The sequence below is a fragment of the Ovis canadensis genome, chromosome 1 (genome assembly GCF_042477335.2).
Source record: "Ovis canadensis isolate MfBH-ARS-UI-01 breed Bighorn chromosome 1, ARS-UI_OviCan_v2, whole genome shotgun sequence".
Lineage (NCBI taxonomy): Eukaryota > Metazoa > Chordata > Mammalia > Artiodactyla > Bovidae > Ovis > Ovis canadensis.
This window is the reverse complement of record NC_091245.1, coordinates 264,203,297-264,221,025: the sequence shown is the minus strand read 5'-3', so window position 1 is coordinate 264,221,025 and position 17,729 is coordinate 264,203,297. Positions and strand designations below refer to the sequence as shown.

General features: G+C 43.9%; 1 non-coding gene across 1 annotated transcript; it reads right to left on the bottom strand.

The window, feature by feature from the left end:
- Window positions 1-11,531: 11,531 nt before the first annotated feature.
- TRNAW-CCA (transfer RNA tryptophan (anticodon CCA)) lies at window positions 11,532-11,603 on the bottom strand. Its single transcript has one exon. It is a non-coding gene; the product is annotated as a tRNA-Trp (tRNA).
- Window positions 11,604-17,729: the final 6,126 nt, after the last annotated feature.

The following is a 17,729-nucleotide window of genomic DNA, read 5'->3' as shown; positions in this document are numbered from 1 at the left end:
TGCTGTGCTGTCTGAAAGCTCTTTCATCTTCTGATGTTTTTCCCAACCATCCTTACTTCATTGCCTGTACATGCATCACTCCAGTCTCTGCCTCTATTGGCTCATAGCATCCCCCAGTGTGTATCTCTGTCTTTGCCCAAATTTTCCTCTTTTTATAAGGATTTTTTGTTGTTGTTCAGTTGCTAAGTCATGTCTGGCTCTTTGTGATCCCATGGATGGCATCATACCAGTCTTCCCTGTCCTTCACCATCTCCCAAACTTTGCTCAAACTCATGTTCATTGAGTCAGTGATACTATCCAAATATCTCAACCTCTGTCATCCCCTTCTTCATTCCCTTCTCATGCCTTCAGTCTTTCCCAGCATCAGGGTCTTTTCCAGTGAGTCAGCTCTTTGCATCAGGTGGCCAAAGCATTGGATCTTCAGCTTCAACATCAGTCATTCCAACGAATATTCAGGGTTTATTTCTTTTAGGATTGACTGGTTTGATCTCCCTGCTGTCCATGGGACTCTCTAGATCTTCTCCAGCACCACAGTTCAAAGACATCAATTCCTAGTGCTCAGCACTTTTTATTGTCCAGCTCTCACATCTATACATGACTAGTGGGAAAACCACAGCTATGACTATGCAGACCTTTGTTGGCAAAGTAATGTCTCTGCTTTTTAATATTCTTTCAGATTTGTCATAGCTTTTCTTCCAAGGATTAAGAGTCTTTTAATTTCATGGCTGCAGGCACCACCTGCAGTGATTTTGGAGCCCAAGATAAGGATTTACGGTCCACCCTAATCCAGTCTGATGTGAATGGATGACTCATCAGAAAAGTCCCTGAAGCTGGAAAAGGTTGAGGGCAGAAGGAAGAGAGGGCATCAGAGGATGAGGTGGCTGGACAGCATCACTGATGCAATGAACATGAACTGGGGCAAATTCTGGGAGATGGTGAGGGACAGGGAGGCCTGGTGTGCTGCAGTCTGGGGTCACAAAGAGTTGGGTACTACTGGAAAGCTGAAAAACAACGAAAACTAATCAAGTCCAACCTCATCCTAATTTGATGACATCTTCAAAGACCCTATTTCCAATAACACTTTCAAGTATGAGGGTTAGGGCTTTATGTATTTGGGAGGAACTTGACAGCCCATCACAGGCTGGTTAATGGAGAGCCCTCAGTGCCATGCTGAGGTGTGTATGTTTGATGACCTGCTGAGATTTCAGCTGGAGAGTGATACAAGGGGACTCCTATAACTAGTACATTTTCATGAGCATTTACAGCAAACTCATGCTCCTCTTTATTAACAAAAGCAAAAGAAAAATAGCAATGTGCCCAAACCCACATTTCCATGTGTTTGTTTTCCCTTTAGGAGAGAAGTGACCCACACCTGCTATCCTCCTGTCCCCACCCCATCCTCTCTCCAACCTGCTGAAATATAGATTCTGTTCCCACCTCTCCCACTAGCTCTCTGTGCCACCCTCATCATTTTTGCGTCTCTTTACTGATGGCACTGGGTGCTGAGGGCTTCCCAGGTGGCACTAGTGGTAAAGAACCTGCCTGTCAATGCAGGAGAAATAAGATGTGAGTTTAATCCCATGGGTTGGGAAGATCCCATGGAGAAGGGCCTGGCAACCCATGCCTGTATTGTATCCTGAGAATCCCATGGACAGAGGAGCCTGGCAGGCTACAGTCCATAGGGTCATAAGGAATCAGACACACTGAAGTGACTTAACATGTTCTGGGAAATGGCACTGCCCACCTGTCCTGCAACTCAACGTCTCCAAAACAGACTATTTGCCTCTCCAGCCTGTTCCTCATCTCCAGTCCCCTTGGGCAATGACCCCTCAAGGCCTCCAGCTTTCACACCAGCTTGAGAGTTACCTTTTTGCCTTCCTCTCACTCATGCAACATTGCCACCATTCCAAAATACCCTCTGGATTGTAGCAATTGTTCCTAAATGATTCCCAGACCCTAAAATGCTCATAGCAGCCACAGCAATCATCGGAATGTGAATCTGTCATGTGATTCTTCTACTTGAACCTCTGCTTGCCTCTAGTTGCCTACAAGATACACACTGGCTCCTAGCGCTGTGAGCAGACCCCATGGGCCTGGACCTGGCTGTTTTTATTTCTCACCAGGTAGGAAGTATGTCACCAAGTGTCGGCTCACATAAATACTATGCTATGCACACTGTTGTTGTTGTTATTATTCTTTAGTTGCCTCAGTCACATCTGACTCTTTGCAACTCTATGAAATGTAACCCCACCAGGCTCCTCTGTCCATGGGATTTCCCAGGTAAGAATACCGGTGCTCATCATTTAGTCATGGCCGACTCTTTCCAACCCCATGGACTGTAGCCCACCATGCTCCTCTGTCCATGGAATTTTCCAGGCAAGAATACTGGAGTGGGTTACCATTTCCTTCTTCAGGAGGAAAATTGAACCCACGTCTCCTGAATTGGCAGGTGGATTCTTTACCACTGAGCAACCTGGGAAGCCCCACCATACTCACATTTCTGTCCCATAAAATATGCTGCTTTCTTCTCTTCCTACAAGATCGTTGTGCAACAGAGAAATTCTTCTTCCCTGTTCGCCTAGCCAGTGCCTGCACATTCCATTTTAATAAGGCCGTAAGCAGAGAGAGCGTGTAAACAGCAGAATACTATAATTATCTTTCCATAACTACCTACTCTCCCTCCCTCCAATTCTCTTCACTTAGGACAAAACCCAGGTGGCTCCTCTCCCAACATCACAGGACCAAGCAGACATGAATGCAGAACCAGCAGTTAGTTTACATCCATCATGCACCCTGAGAGGCCTTTTCCTCAGTGATGGGAGCATTTCAGACACTTGTCAGACCCCAAATGTAGGGGGCAGAATTGGCTGTTCAAATAACTCTTTGATTTCCAAGCCAAGAAGATATAATTTACATAAATGACAGAAAACACAGGTTCCTTTACATCAAAGTCCTGTGCCATTCAGCATGGATCTGACCATCTATGGAGGGTTTGTTTAAACAGAATCCACTCCTAAGAGCACATCCCACTGAAATTCATTAATTTATATTTGGGGGAGACCAATAGTATCAGTGGGCTTCCCAGGTGGTGCAGTGGTAAAGAATGCGCTTGCTGATGCAGAAGATCCAGGAGACACTGGTTTGATCCTTGGGTTGGGAAGATCCTCTGGAGGAGGAAATGGCAACCCACTCCAGTATTCTTGCCTAGGAAATCCCATGGACACAGGAACTTGGTGTGATACGTTCTATGGGATCACAAAGAGTCAAATATGGCTGAACATGCATGCACATAAATGCATAATAGCATCAATGCTGAGAAGGGCCATCACCTGATGCAACCACTCCACTCTCTGCAGACAAGAACAGATGGGAGCAGAGAAAGGAGATGCCTCACCCAAGGTGGTCTGGCTCCGCAAAGGACTGGAGACACAGCCCTGCTGGTCTCAAGCCCCATCCTGGCATTTCTTTCACAGGCACCTGGTCTCTCTGATGACACTCCCCACTCTCAGCATAGTCTAGGGAAGAAAAAGTCAAAGGAGATTGAGATGTGGACCTGATGAGCTGCTCACTGGCTCTGAGATCCTGGGGAAGATGCTTGTCTAAGATGCCAGGTTTCCATTCTGTATCGTGTATAGGTATCTCTTTCCCAACCATCTCAAGCGGTCTGTGCATTCGTCTGTCCTGATATTTATGCATCATCTTGCCAAGTCTTGGGCATTGTGCTGTGTGCAGTAATACTGGGCCAAAAAAGAATGTGATCTCAGCCTGAGCCCCCAGCATAGCGTTTCTCTAACTTTGCCCCTCACGGCTTCATGACACCTCAGAATCTCTTGACACCCACAGAAGTGCTGTGGGCAAGGGTTCCTGTCACTGCTACTGGTAGGGAGAGGCCGGCCTGGGCTCTGACGTCAGGTCCCGCTGCATGGGCTTCCAGGTGCCTCTGGCCCCTGCTGCTGCGATACTAGGTATCTTGGTCTGTTGCTGTTCAGTGTCCCAGTTGTGTTCGACTCTTTGTGAACCCACGGTCTACTGGGGCTTAAAAAGCAGACATTTATTTTATCAGAGGGCTGAAGGCTGGAAATCCAAGATCAAAATGCAGGTGGACTAGGCTTCTGATGAGGCCTCTCTTCCTGGTTTACCGACAGCTACCCTCTCCCCGTATCCTTATCTGGCCTTTCCTCCATTCATGTGAGCACCTGGTGTCTCTTCTTATATGGACATTCGTCCTATTTGTATGGGCTTTCCCGGTGGTTCAGTGTTAAAGAACCTGCCTGCAATGTAGGAGATGTGCAGACATGGGCTCCCTGGCTGGGAAGATCTCCTGGAGAAGGGAATGGCTACCCAATCCAGTATTCTTGCCTGGAGAATTCTATGGGCAGAGGAGTTGGGCAGGCTACAGTCCATGGAGTTGAAAAGAGTCAGACATGACTGAAGACATGACTTAGCAACAAAACAACAACTACTTAGGAACTAAAAAACAACAACAACAACAAATCTTAGCTCGTCAAAGTCACTCCGTGTCCTTGTTTATCCTTAATTACCTTCTCTGAGGCCCCATCTGCAAATACAGCCACACTGGGGGTTAGGACTTCAATGTATGAATTTGGGGAGTGCTTCACAAACCAAAGGTCAGTGGTGGACTCTATTTGATGTTGTTAATGTTCTTTCGCTGACCAGTTTGCTGGTAATGCACATCCTGTATTTTTGACATTCCCAGAAAAATAAATGGCTCTTTTAGGCTTTATTTTTATTTGTTCAGATGAGTGGGGAATCAATCTTTGACACATTGAACTTTTCTTTTTGAAATGAATGTTACTGCCAGAATACTAGAGTGGGGAGCCTTTCCCTTCTCCAGGGGATCTTCCCAACACAGGATTTGAACTGGGGTTTCCTGCATTGAAGGTGATTCTTTACCAACTGAGCTATCAGGGAAAGCCATTCAGTTCAGTTCAGTTCAGTTCAGTCACTCAGTCGTGCCTGACTCTTTGTGACCCCATGAATTGCAGCACGCCAGGCCTCCCTGTCCATCACCAACTCCCGGAGTTCACTCACACTCACGTCTGTTGATTCGGTGATGCCATTCAGCCATCTCATCTTCTGTTGTCCCCTTCTCCTCCTGCCCCAATCCCTCTCAGCATCAGAGTCTTTTCCAATGAGTCATCTCTTCACATGAGGTGTCCAGAGTATTGGAATTTCAGCTTTAGCATCAGTCCTTCCAATGAACACCCAGGATTGATCTCCTTCAGAATGGACTGGTTGGATCTCCTTGCAGTCCAAGGGACTCTCAAGAGTCTTCTCAAACACCACAGTCCAAAAGCTTCAATTCTTTGGTGCTCAGCTTTCTTCACAGTCCAACTCTCACATCCATACATGACTACTGGAAAAGCCATAGCCTTGACTAGATGGACCTTTGTTGGCAAAGTAATGTCTCTGCTTTTGAATATGCTGTCTAGGTTGGTCATAACTTTCCTTCTAAGGAGTAAGCATCTTTTAATTTCATGGCTGCAGTCACCATCTGCAGTGATTTTGCAGCCCAAAAAAGTAAAGTCTGGCACTGTTTCCACTGTTTCCCCTGTTTCCCCATCTATTTCCCATGAAGTGATGGGACCAGATGCCATGATCTTCCTTTTCTGAATGTTGAGCTTTAAGCCAACTTTTTCACTCTCCTCTTTCACCATCATCAAGAGGCTTTTTAGTTCCTCTTCATTTTCTGCCATAAGGGTGGTGTCATCTGCATATCTGAGGTTATTGATATTTCTCCCAGGAATCTTGATTCCAGTTTGTGCTTCTTCCAGTCCAGTGTTTCTCATGATGTACTCTGCATATAAATTAAATAAGCAGGGTGACAATATAGCCTTGACCCCAACCAGTAATGCTGAAGAAGCTGAAGTTGAACAGTTCTATGAAGACCTACAAGACCTTTTAGAACTAACACCCAAAAAAGATGTCCTTTTCATTATAGGGGACTGGAATGCAAAAGTAGGAAGGCAATAAACACTAGTGAGAAATAGATTTAAAGGTCTAGATCTGATAGATAGAGTGCCTGATGAAATATGGATGGAGGTTCATGACATTGTACAGGAGACAGGGATCAAGACCATCCCCATGGAAAAGAAATGCAAAAGAGCAAAATGGCTGTCTGGCGAGGCCTTACAAATAGCTGTGAAAAGGGTAGCCCATTACTACCCTTCAGTTCACTAAATCAACATGGGTCAGGGTTGTGACAACATGGCTGGTTACCTACTGACATCCTCCTCTTCCTCCAAGCTGTAGGAACTTCAGGTTAGTTGGGCCCATCCTGTCCTGATGAAAGTCTCCATTTTTCAGTTTGCCTTGCAGAGTGGAAGTGCTGACTCCCACTGCAGATCCTGGTTGAAAGTTCAACTACAAAACATACTTTGGCAAATCAAAAGTGGACCAGGAGGGAGAGAATGAAAAATAATGGTGATCACAGATAGGGATAAAACATGCTTATAAAGTGAAATTCACAATGAACTATATATATAACTAGTTTTTAATGTCCATTCATGTGGATTTAAAACTAGACAACAATGGTAAGCCAAAATCACTGTGAATGGTGACTGCAGGGTACCAGAGAAGACTCTTAAGGGTCCTTTGGACTGCAAGGAGATCAAACCAGTCAATCCTAAGGAAAAGCAACTCAGAATATTCATTGAAGGGACTGTTGCTGAAGCTGAACCTCCAATCCCTTGGCCACCTGATGCGAAGAGCTGACTCACTGGAAAAGACCCAGATGCTGTGAAAAATTGAGGGCAGGAGGAGAAGGGAGTGACAGAGGATGAGATGGTTGGATGGCATCATCTACTCAATGGACATGAGTTTGAGCAAACTCTGGGAGATAGTGAAGGAGAGGGAGGCCTGGCCTGCAGTTGTTCATGGGGTTGCAAAGAGTCAAACACAACTTAGAGACTGAACAACAACAACAATGGTCAGAAAAAAGGATCTTCATCTCATTGAGGGATTTGCTAGATATACTGAGAAAGGAAAAGCTTTATATTCTGCTAGAGTTATAATCAAGTTTGTACATTAACAATTTAAGATTAAAAACCAAAGCACAGAAAATAATATATAATTTCCTAACCAATGGAACTAAGTGCTGGTGAAGAAAAATATAGAAATCAATTCAACCAAAAGCAGGTATGGAGAAAAAGTAAAGCAAAGGAAAAGTGCATGATCACAGAAAATAAGATGGAAGTAATAAATCAAAATATGTCACAGTAAATGTTAGGTTGAATGAGATGGGATTGCTAGTGTTTAGGTAAGAATATTTGCATATTGGTAATTACATGCGGTTTAAAGACTAAGAGTTTTGCCAAGAAGATGCACTGGCCATAGCAAACACCCTCTTCCAACAACACAAGAGAAGACTCTACACACGGACATCACCAGATGGTCAACACCGAAATCAGATTGATTATATTCTTTGCAGCCAAAGATGGAGAAGGTCTGTACAGTCAACAAAAACAAGCCCAGGAGCTGACTGTGGCTCAGATCATGAACTCCTTATTACCAAATTCAGACTCAAATAGAAGAAAGTAGGGAAAACCACTAGACCATTCAGGTATGACCTAAATCAAATCCCTTATGATTATACAATGGAAGTGAGAAATAGATTTAAGGGCCTAGATCTGATAGATAGAGTGCCTGATGAACTGTGGACGGAGGTTCGTGACATTGTACAGGAGACAGGGATCAAGAAAATCCCCATGAAAAAGAAATGCAAAAAAGCAAAATAGCTGTCTGGGGAGGCCTTGCAAATAGCTGTGAAAAGAAGAGAGGCGAAAAGCAAAGGAGAAAAGGAAAGATATAAGCATCTGAATGCAGAGTTCCAAAGAATAGCAAGAAGAGATAAGAAAGCCTTCTTCAGCAATCAGTGCAAAGAAATAGAGGAAAACAACAGAATGGGAAAGACTAGAGATCTCTTCAAGAAAATTAGAGATACCAAGGGAACATTTCATGCAAAGATGGGCTTGATACAGGACAGAAATGGTAACAGAAGCAGAAGATATCAGGAAGAGGTGGCAAGAATACACGGAATAACTGTACAAAAAAGATCTCCACGACCCAGATAATCATGATGATGTGATCACTAATCTAGAGCCAGACATCTTGGAATGTGAAGTCAAGTGGGCCTTAGAAAGCATCACTATGAACAAAGCTAGTGGAGGTGATGGAATTCCAGTTGAGCTGTTTCAAATCCTGAAAGTGCTGCACTCAATATACCAGCAAATTTGGAAAACTCAGCAGTGGCCACAGGACTGGAAAAGGTCAGTTTTCATTCCAATTCCAAAGAAAGGCAATGCCAAAGAATGCTCAAACTACCGCACAATTGCACTCATCTCACATGTTGATAAAGTAATGCTCAAAATTCTCCAAGCCAGGCTTCAGCAATACATTAACCGTGAACTCCTTGATGTTCAAGCTGGTTTTAGAAAAGGCAGAGGAACCAGAGATCAAATTGCCAACACCTGCTGGATCATGGAAAAAGCAAGAGAGTTCCAGAAAAACATTTATTTCTGCTTTATTGACTATGCCAAAGCCTTTGACTGTGTGGATCACAACAAACTGTGGAAAATTCTGAAAGAGATGGGAATACCAGACCACCTAACCTGCTTCTTGAGAAATCTGTATGCAGGTCAGGAAGCAATAGTTAGAACTGGACATGGAACAACAGACTGGTTCCAAATAGGAAAAGGAGTACGTCAAGGCTGTATATTGTCACCCTGCTTATTTAACTTCTATGCAGAGTACATCATGAGAAATGCTGGACTGGAAGAAACACAAGCTGAAATCAAGATTGCTGGGAGAAATATCAATAACCTCAGATATGCAGATGACACCACCCTTATGGCAGAAAGTGAAGAGGAGCTAAAAAGCCTCTTGATGAAAGTGAAAGAGGAGAGCAAAAAAGTTGGCTTAAAGCTCGACATTCAGAAAACAAAGATCATGGCATCCGGTCCCATCACTTCGTGGGAAATAGATGGGGAAACAGGGGAAACAGTGTCAGAATTTATTTTTTGGGCTCCAAAATCACTGCAGATGGTGACTGCAGCCATGGAATTAAAACATGCTTACTCCTTGGAAGAAAAGTTATGACCAACCTAGATAGCATATTCAAAAGCAGAGACATTACTTTGCCGACTAAGGTCCGTCTAGTCAAGGCTATGGTTTTTCCTGTGGTCACGTATGGATGTGAGAGTCAGACTGTGAAGAAGGCTGAGCGCCCAAGAATTGATGCGTTTGAACTGTGGTGTTGGAGAAGACTCTTGAGAGTCCCTTGGACTGCAAGGAGATCCAGTCAGTCCATTCTGAAGGAGATCAGCCCTGGGATTTCTTTGGAAGGAATGATGCTAAAGCTGAAACTCCAGTACTTTGGCTACCTCATGGAAAGAGTTGACTCATTGGAAAAGACTCTGATGCTGAGAGGGATTGGGCGCAGGAGGAGAAGGGGATGACAGAGGATGAAATGGCTGGATGGCATCATGGACTCGATGGACGTGAGTCTGAGTGAACTCTGGGAGATGGTGATGGACAGGGAGGCCTGGTGTGCTGCGATTCATGGGGTCGCAAAGAGTCAGACACAACTGAGCGACTGAACTGAACTAACTTTTTATAAGCAGGATTGTATTTCCTTATTAAATGACAACAAATAAGGGGATGGACTTTTGAAAAATCAACTACATGAACGGTGAAAAGGGGCAGACTTAGAATGTGGGAGAAAGACCAAAAGCAATGCTGAATGAAATATACAACAGTAAGGAGGATTCTTTACTGACTGAGCCACCAGTGTAGCCCTGATAGAACAGTTAATATGAACCAAAAGAAGCTGATGTAGCTGGAGTTACATACCCAAAATAGAACTTAAGGTGAAAAGCACCAGTAGGGGTGAAGAGCGATGAACTAAGGCTAAACCAAACATTTTCCTCCAGAGAACATGCAACGATTACAAACCTGTACATGTCTGACAAACATCTGGGTTCCAATGTATGAAAAGGACAAACTATAAAACTGATTCACTAAATCATCTATCTCAAAAATTACAAAAGCAAGTTGACATATGAGCAATCTTAGGAAATTTAACGCAACTCTATCAGAAACCAGTAGAATAAACAGAAACAATTGCAATATTATTAAATATAAAAATACCATTTACGCAGTGGCTGAATATTTGCTGAAGCTGAAGCTCCAATACTTTGGCCACTCAGGTAGGAAGAGCTGACTCTTTGGAAAAAAATCTGATCTGGGAAAATCTGAAGGCAAAAGGGGAAGGGGTTGGCAGAGGATGAGATGGTTAGGTAGTATCACTGACTCAATGGACATGAATTTGAGCAAACTTTGGGAGATAGCGAAGGACAGAGGAGATGAGCGTGCTGCAGTCCATGGGGTCATAGAGTCAGACATGACTTAGCAACTGAACAGTGACAGCGACAAATAATCCTGCACTTAAAAATACACATTTTTAAGAGAATAAACATTCTTTTCAAGTTCATGTTGAACATTGACAAAAATAGTGATGTGTTAGATCATAAAGAAAAGTCTTCAACAAATAACAAATAATTAATTGCATTTAGGTTATGATGGAATAAAATTAAATTAGTGGAATAGAAACTTTTTACAAAACTGTATATATACTTGATGCAACAATAGCTCCCAAGTACACTAACTGGCAGTGCATTTGGAGGGAACATAGACCATTTTAAGATGCTTGAACCTCACAGTTCATTAAATCAACCTGAATCACACAGAGGCACCAGGTGGAAAAAGGGTTAGCTAACACAGTTCTGAGCAGATATGAGCAGTGAGCTTCCTGACCCCTGGACTCCTCGGTGTCCTGAGTCCTGTCTCTCTTCTGCCACATCAGCCTTCCCCAAGGGCATGACCATGAGAGCTAAAATTGAGGTCTGAGCATGATGCTCACTCAGTAGAAGGTTGCCTTGGTCACTGTCCCATCCCTGCTCCATTGGCAGGAATAAGGAGGCCTGGCTTAGCTGTGGCTCACTAGTAGTCTGCTGAGAAGCTGTGATTTTCATGTGTTTCTTTGGCAGAGCAGAGGAACCATGAAGAGGCCATAATGGGTGTCTCTGATGACTGGCTAGGTCTGGGGGAGACACAGTCACCAGTCCAGAGGTTAATGCCCATGACCTGTTTTCCATCCCTCTCCTTCTGTTAACTATGATCTTCTTTATTACTGTATATTTTAAGAATTTGTCCTACCTAACCATGACATGTCTTATTCGCTACTAATGTACTTTATATATTTAAGGTATCTTATCAACTTTCCCTGTTTCACAAGCTTCTTCATTATCTACATTTAATCCACTCTGGTTTCACTCTATCTCATAAATAGCTTACTTGAGATCTACGCTTAAGGGTAAGGTAAGGTAAGGTGAAGCTCAGTCGTGTCCGACTCTTTGCTACCCCGTGGACTGTAACCTACTAGGCTTCTCCATCCATGGGATTCTCCAGGCAAGAATACTGGAGTGGATTTCCATTTCCTTCTCCAGGGGATCTTCCCGACCCAGGGATCGAACCTGGGTCTTCCGCATTGGAGGCAGATGCTTTAACCTCTGAGCCACCAGGGAAGTATATCTCATAAAAAGTTCTGTATGATCTCCAGGGCACCTGAATTACCTTCTTTGCATGAAATGTTCCCTTTGTAGCTCTAATTTTCTCGAAGAGATCTCTAGTCTTCCCCATTCTATTGTTTTCCTCTATTTCTTTACATTGATCACTGAGGAAGGCTTTCTTATCTCTCCTTGCTATTCTTTGGAACTCTGTATTCAAATGGGCATATCTTTCCCTTTCTCCTTTGCTTAACTTCTCTTCTATTCACAGCTATTTGTAAAGCCTCCTCAGACAACCATTTTGTCTTTTTGCATTTCATTTTCTTGGGAATGGTCTTGATCCCTGCCTCCTGTACAGTGTCACAAACCTCCATCCATAGTTCTTCAGGCACTGTGTCTATCATATCTAATCCCTTGAATATATTTCTCACTTCCACTGTATAATCATAAGGGATTTGATTTAGGTCAGACCTGAATGGTCTAGCGGTTTTCCCTACTTTCTTCAATTTCAGTCTGAATTTGTCAGTAAGGAGTTCACGATCTGAGCCACATTCATTCAGCTCCTGGTCTTGTTTTTGCTGACTGTATAGAGTTTCTCCATCTTTGGCTGCAAAGAATATAATGAATCTGATTTCGGTACTGACCATCTGGTGATGTCCATGTGTAGAGTTGTCTTCTCTTGTGTTGTTAGAAGAGGTATTTGCTATGACCAGTGTGTTCACTTGGCAAAATTCTGTTAGCCTTTGACCTGCTTCATTTTGTACTCCAAGGCCAAATTTGCCTGTTACTCCAGGTATTTCTCGACTTTCTACTTTTGCATTCCAGTCCCCTATAATGAAAAAGACATCTTTTTTGAGTTTTAATTCTAGAAGGTCTTGTAGGTCTTGATAGAACTGTTCAGCTTCTTCAGCATTAATGGTCAGGGCATAGACTTGGATTACTGTGATATTGAATGGTTTGCCTTGGAAACGAACAGACATCATTCTGTCGTTTTTGAGATTGCATCCAAGTACTGCATTTTGGACTCTTTTGTTGACTACGATGGCCACTCCATTTCTTCTAAGGGATTCTTGCCCACACTAGTAAATATAATGGTCATCTGAGTTAAATTCACCATCACCAGTCACATCCACAACTGGGTGCTGTTTTTGCTTTGGCTCCATCTCTTCATTCTTTCTGGAGTTATTTCTCCACAGATCTCCAGGAGCATATTGGGCACCTACTGACCTGAAGAGTTCATCTTTCACTGTCATATCTCACCTTTTCATACTGTTCATGGGGTTCTCAAGGCAAGAATACTTATGGTTTGCCATTCCCTGCTCCAGTGGACCACATTTTGTCAGAACACTCCACCTATCTTCTATTCCTAAGTAGGAATAATTAATTAATACTCATCATTCAATCTCGAAGTGCTCTTTTCATTTTGTTCTTTGAGCCAAGCTAGGAAATTGGCTAAGAGTGACTTTTTTATTTGGAGGGCAGAGGTCCAGTGTGGGGAGGGGATGTTGGGCAAAAAACATAGCTACTACTGCCAACTTCAGGAGGTAATTTTTAACTGGTTAGAAGAACAAAATCTGTTTAAATCAAGAACTCAGACCATGCACTGGAGAGAGATTGCATTTTCATAAGCCTTGTCCCCCGAAGCGTATGTTAATCTTTTCGTATGTGGAGCATTTAGGATTTTCAGTAATTAAAAGAAAGCTCAGAGCCAGACATTTACTTGAGGAGCCCCGAGAGATTTCGGCTCCAGGTTCCATATAAGCCCTGTGGCACTTAGTAAAACCTCCAATATACTGGTTTAAACTGGGCATTTTGGATACATTTGGTGGTAAGCACTGGTAGCTTCATGCCTGGAGCCAGCGTGAGGAATTCCACCCGTGACAAGGTCATGTGGCAGAGCTCTGATGGGAAGGCTAATCAGACTTCAGGTTTTCCCCCTGGAATTCCCTGAGCATCCACCCTCCAAAAATAAGAATCTGCCTGCTTTTCCATTCAGGGCTTTAGTCTTCTGCATTTGAAAGAGTGTTTCAATCCAAAAACCCCTCTGATGGCTTTCTAGCCTACCTGCAGGACTCGAGCAGCTGCGTATGTGATTGTTTGAGGCCTCCTGACCGCAGGAGGCACAGGAAGCTTAAAACGTCCTAGGAATGTAGGGGCTTCCGAGGAGTCAAAATCATTAGAATAGGACTGATTAAAAGTTTCATTTGTTGAGTCAATACTTGCTGCCAAATTTTCATATCCTTTATTTTTAGATATAGTTGGTATATAGAAAAACAAGTAGTAGACCTGGTATTAGCAACATTAGATCTTTGAGTTAAGTACCTTCTTTGTTATAACCCACTGCACCTTTGTTCTATAGAGATGTAACTTTAATGCTTTAAGGAGATGCAGATTAAAGAAAAACACTTCAGGGGAAACGAAATTAACATCCATTAAGGAAGAGAGCCAAAAAGTGTTAACAAGCCTCCTGGCCAGAAGATAATGTAAATCAACTGAGACCTTTTGTATACAAAAATGATATACAGAAAGGGTCAGGACTGCTGCCCCTGCGTGACTCTGTATCTTCCATTATGTAAAATTTAGGGTATATAAACACCTTTTAAATAATAAAGTTGGAGGGGGTTTTTGCACAAGTCTGGCCTCCCCCCTGTCGATTTTTTCTCTGGCTTCCTCCCTCTCCTTTTCAAGCTGATCCCTTGGAACGTGAAGGTTCACTGTGTCTACTTACTTGTCCTGGCTTCTAAGATCCGTAAGAGAGAGAGCTCAAGGCAGGGAACTCTCCGATATTCAAACGGGCGCCGGCGGCCTAACGTAGACGGTGCAAGCTCCTTGTCTGGAGCTTTATTGGTTTTCCACGTAACCCAAGTTAATCAGCCTCTTCTCTCCACTTAATCTTCCTACTACACTATTTCTTCCTAATCCAATCTTATATTAATAAATAAATAAGTCCTTCCTCGCCGACTCCGTCCACCCTTCGAATTCCCTGGATCCACCGGGGCTGGACCCCTGCAGCTTCAGTGCAGTTGGAATGAATAAATAAAGACCGATGACAGGTGGGAAGAAAGAGGGATGGGCTGGTCTCAGGTACAACCCCTCAGAGGAACATGTTTCCCTAGGTTGTTTACTTGAGCTGCCGGTGGTCCTGGCAGGTCAGAGTCCAGCAGCATCTCTGCTCTGGTCTCGGTCAGCCCGCTGCTGCTGCCCCATTTCTCGACTCCAGCCTGTGTCATTCCCAGTGAGAGCTGGAAGGCACTCCCTGGTCCCACACAGGATGCCAGCACTCAGTGCCTTCTGCCTCTCCTCCCAGCGTTTGTGACCAAACAGCCTCTGTATCTTGCCGCCTTTCTTTATTTCTCCTCCCGGGTTTGCTTTTTCTGAATGTTTCTAATCAATGGAATTTATGGGGTCACAATTCTCCAGGCTAAGTGGGAATTTCCTCCCCTCAACCCAACACCACATTTGAAAGGGGGACATTTTCCCCAGCTGCAATTCACAGAATGTTTGCATTTGGCCTTGATGTTCCTGGCTCATCTGTCTTTCAAAGCCTTCTAGTGTGAAAGTGTGAAAGAGCATACACGATTGTCAACTTTAAAAATGCACAACATGAGAGTTGCAAGTTAAGTTTTGTTATTTCAGTCTTTCAGTCGCTAAGTCATGTCTGACTCTTTGCAACCCCGTGAAGTGCAGCATTCCAGGCTTCCCTGTCCTTCACCATCTCCCAGAGCTTCCTCAAACTCATGTCATCAAGTTGGTGATGCCATCCAGCCATCTCATCCTCTTTTGGGGCAAAATGATGACTATAGCATGTCAGATAGTGCCAAGAAACCACTCCAAATTGAAAGTGGGGAGTACATGCAATCAAGCATATATTTTTTCAGAGTTTCTGCTAGTCTCCTGAAGCTTTGTGCTAGTCATGAGGAACAGCCATCATCAAGAGTTTTGGTGCTTTTCTAGGTTGGAGGAGATACAAGAACTGTGCTCATAAAATCGGCTTATGAAAATATCTGTCTAAAGACCTGTTCTGACAATTTCCCCCAGAGCACAGAGGGCCTTTTTTTTGGTCTCCATCCTGAACTCCTTCCAGGGGATATTGAAGGTCAGCAGCTGCAGCAGCTCATGAATTAATCTTTGTAGAGTTAGATGGCAAGCACCCATGGCAAGTGCAAATTTGCAGCTGTCTGGTAGTCACCCAGATACTCTCTGAAGCTAAAGGACGGAGTATGAATTGAAGTGCACTATGCATCACTGCAAATAGGCGCCTCTCATGGGCAGGGCAGTCCCAAGGTGACTGTACCACTGGTAATGAACCAAGCTCCCCACTAGCAGCTGCGCCTTGAGTTCATGCTCACCCCTGGAGTCTCCTTGGATTCATAACAGGCTGTGTATTTATGCAGAAAGGATTGGGTGACAAGCAAGTGTGCTCCCTTCAAAGCTAACACTGTGCATGTCAATTATACCTCTTCTCTCAGGAAATCAACAAGGTGAGCCATCATCAGTCGCTGGTCAGAACTCACAGACTGAGTGTCAGGCCATGGCAGCCACAGATCTCCTCCTTGGGTCCTCCTGACTGTGTAAACCTTTTCTTCCCAATGAACATAAGTGAGTCGCCCTCCTTACAGCAAAATGAAGCAATTGGTCTCTTTACCTGATACCAAAGGAAAATTGAGGCAAAGAGGGAAAAAATTAGAATGGCAAACACTCTTCAGAGCCCCAGAGCAAGAAACATATATACTTTTTGCATTTTCTAGAGACATGCAAAGCCATTTCTGAACTTTAAAAATTGTGCATCCATTTGGAATGAAACTGAAATGTGAGGGTCATTACATTCACTGATACAGTTACAATGGGATGAACTGCTTCTCAGAGGAACTGCCAATCGAACTGCTGTATTTAATAACTTGAATACTGAAGTTTCCCCAGGCGAGGAGACAGTTTTGCCACCAACTGGGGGATTTTTTCCCCTCCTCTTACTCCTTTCTCCTATGGTGGCCTGGCTGTGGTCCAAGCCCTCTGGAGATCTCAGCCAACAGGAGGAACCCCTGCTCAGCTGTTTCCCAGGAGAGCCAGTCACTGAGTGTGGAGGAGACAAAAAGGATAGGAAGCCCTAGTCCAATTTTGTTCCCAAGCAGTGATGGCTCAATTTCTCATAATCCATGGGAACGAAATGTGCATGGCTGCCACACATGGAGAGCAGGATGAGGAATCGTTAGGTCTTGGTCTACAAATAAAATCATCAGGAAAAGCTCTGAACCCAGTTTCCCTGTGGGTCATAGAAAGGTCACCATGATGACATATTTGGACCCACTTGGTTAACATGAAAAATTTCATTGAAGAGGGGAGGCGGATGAGAATGAGTCTGGAAATTAGGGCAAAACTGCTAATTCCAGGCTTCTCTGGTGGCTCAGTGGTAAAGAATCCACCTGCCAATGCAGAAAACATGGGTTCAATTCCTGATCCAAAAAGATCCCACATGCCACGGAGCAACTAAGCCCTTGCACCTCAACTATGAAGCCTGCTCGCTAGAGCCTGGGAGCTGCAGCAAGAGAAGCTATTGCAGTGAGAAGCCTGTACGCCGCAACTAGAGCGTAGCCCCCACTCTCTGCAACTAGAGAAAAGCCACATGACAACAAAGGCCCAGTACAGTCAAAAATAAATAAAATTATTTTAAAAAACTACTAATTCCAACATGAGCAATGGGGTCTCCTCCTTGCTGTAGTCTGCTGGCTTTAGTAAGGATGATGGCCAGCCTACCCAAAGCCCAGGACCCATTAACACCTCTGCCATAGTTTTGTTTACAGAGTTGCAATCCAACATGCCTGCTGATCCATTAATCGGGGGTGACAGTGACCCAGGGCTTCAGCCACACATGAGGGGTGGTGCCTAATGGGAAAAGACATGCCTCTAGAGCAGTGTGAGGAGGACCCTCAGGGTGTGAAATGCTGAGCCAATGGCTGAGCTTGAGCTTCCACTTCATAAGAATCTTCTTAAAGTCTGTGTCTTAACCCCTTTGGGCAGCTGTAATGAAATACCATAGACTGGGTATACACAGTGCTTATACACACAGACATTTAATGTTCATGGTTCCAGAGACTTGAAGCCAGAGAACAAGGTGACAACAGGGTTGAGGGGGCCTCATCTGGGTCC